Source organism: Lottia gigantea (assembly GCF_000327385.1).
Source record: "Lottia gigantea unplaced genomic scaffold LOTGIsca_319, whole genome shotgun sequence".
NCBI lineage: Eukaryota > Metazoa > Mollusca > Gastropoda > Lottiidae > Lottia > Lottia gigantea.
The window spans coordinates 49538-52366 of NW_008709069.1; positions in this window are offsets into that span (position 1 = coordinate 49538).

A 2829-nucleotide genomic window follows, 5' to 3' on the forward strand; every position below is an offset into this window, starting at 1 on the left:
CTGTTTTAACTATTATTGTATTCCCGACCTGGATACTATATTAACTATAATATTCCCGACCTGGATACCATATTAACTATAATATTCCCGACCTGGATACTATATTCACTATTATTGTATTCCCGACCTGGATACTATATTAACTATAATATTCCCGACCTGGATACTATATTAACTTCTATTGTATTCCCGACCTGGATACTATATTAACTATTATTGTATTCCCGACCTGGATACTATATTAACTATAATATTCCCGACCTGGATACTATATTAACTTCTATTGTATTCCCGACCTGGATACAATATTAACTATTATTGTATTCCCGACCTGGATACTATATTAACTATTATTGTATTCCCGACCTGGATACTATATTAACTATTGTTGTATTCCCGACCTGGATACTATATTAACTATTATTGTATTCCCGACCTGGATAATATATTAACTGTTATTATATTCCCGACTGGATACTATATTAACTATTATTATGTATTCCGTACATTATTTTAATCATTGTTTCCCCACAAAAATAGGTGACGCTTTCTTGCTTACTTGAAGGTCCAGAGTTTTTCAACACGGTTTCCCCCTGTCAGTGATGCACGTAAGAGGGGCTGACATGGAAAAATCGTCTAGTCGTTCCGTGTGCTACAGGCTATGCACGTTAAAGATCCCTCGACAGTTGGAAATCGAAAAACAGCAGGCTAATGCCCAGGCAAAATTTCCCTCATTGCACCCTGTATGGCGTTGCCCGTCTTTATTAGCCCACGTGGTGCAGAAACGTAGGACGTAAAACTCCATTCACTTTATTTTATTTCCCCACAAAAATACACATAAGTGTATACAAAATATACCGTTATTCAACTGTCTTATCAGTGTCTCTGAATCACCAGCCAGAGAAGCCCTGCGTATTTGTTTTGACAATACATCAGTCCAGTATATTCTTGAGTCTTTCGAGTCAAAATCTATAGCAATTGGATTGTTATGGTTGGTTATAGGTAGAGTCAGGTAACCTCTACTGGATAAATCCAATCTAATTATAGCTTTCTCTTGAGAATCAGTCACAATCAAAAAGTTGTTTGGTGCAACCTCTGAAATGGTGAATAAAAACTAATTACTAAGCAAATCTCTGTTCACAATTGAATTACGTACTGAAATTGGTGCATACCGGATTTTGTTCTAGAGAAATTGCAAATAAACGTTTCTTTCTTGCAGGCACGGAAATTATTATATTATGGAGATTTTTATCTCTAGGAAATTAGGAAACATATTATGAAGGCAATAAGAAACTTTTTAAAAGTGAAATTAAATATATATACTAGAGCCAAACGTGGGACTTTGCAAAAGTAGCAATTTGCTAAAGACCCTGAAAAATTCAACCTTCGACGATAACTAGGTCAAGTGCAAGAACAGTCTAAAGTTGGGAAATTTTCATTTTTTAGAAGATTCTAATACCGGAAGTAGACGCCAGACCTCACAAATGCAAGTATCAGTAGATAGCCAAGGTCAATGACCTTTGATCTCGTAAAGGAGCAGGTCTAAAAAGGTCAAGATCACGATATATAAGTCATCAAAATTTCAAACGCATACGTCTATAAAGCCGGAAATTGACTTAAGACAGCAAATATAAAAGTATAAATAGATAGCCAGTGCCAATGACGTTTGATCCTACAAAAGTCAAGGTCAACAAAAGTCAAGGTCAAAAATTGGAAATAGTGAATTTCCAAAACCTGTTCCTTTTTTTTAACTATGAAGCTGAATCAACCGAACATCTAAGACAAAGTGGCTCAAAACATGAGGTAATTGTATGCAAAGTTCCATTTTGAACAAATGTATCCTATGCGAGTTATGCCTCTGGCCAAAAATGTCAATAATGAGTAAATTACCTCTTTTTTTTGACATAAGTAAATTGATATTCAAAATGTTATGTTGTCTTCCAAATTTAAAGCTTCTACATCATACAGGTCAAAAGATATAGGTCAATAAAAATCATCAAAGGTCAAAATCGAAAATTGAAAATATGGAAATTCTAAAACCCGTTCCGTTAAAGCTAAAACAACTGAGCTGTTAACTCAAACTGGCCAAAAGGATGTGGTAATTGTGTGCAAAGTCCCTTTTTATACAAACGTATCCTATGCGAGTTATGCCCCTGTCCCTAAATGTTAACAATTCGTAATTCAACCCGGATGTGCCACGTTCACATCATTTTTTTGTCATAGGTGAATTCATATTCAAAGTGTCTAGTTGTATTTCAAATTTCAAGGTTCTACATCAAATAGGTCTTAAGATATACATACACCAAGCTCAAAGAGACACAAATATTGTAAAGAAAAAATTGAAAAAATCACGAATTTCAATTTTGCTTTAAAATAACGATTGTTATATATCTATGTAAAGTGCATGAGAAGCCCATTAGGAAACCGAAAAAATTAACCCTCTAGGTTAATTAGGTCACGTGCTAGAACAGTCCAAAGTTCCGAATTTGACTTTTTTCGGACAGCTATAAAACCGGAAGTACATGTCGGAGGTCAAAATATCAAATGATAGCCAATGTCAATTACCTTTGACCTTATAAAGGTCAAGGTCATCAAAGGTCAAGATCACGAGATATGACCCTTCAAACTTTGGAAAAATTCAACCGGAAGATGCAAAAAAGCAAAATCGAGAATCGAAAAACAGCTTCATAGTATTTGACACCAAAATCAACTAGAGCCACTCGTGGCACAGAGTGGGACTTTGCAAATGTAGCAAATTGCAAAAGACCCCGAAAAAATCATCCTTCCACGATAATTAGATCAAGCGCAAGAACAGTCTAAAGTTGAGAA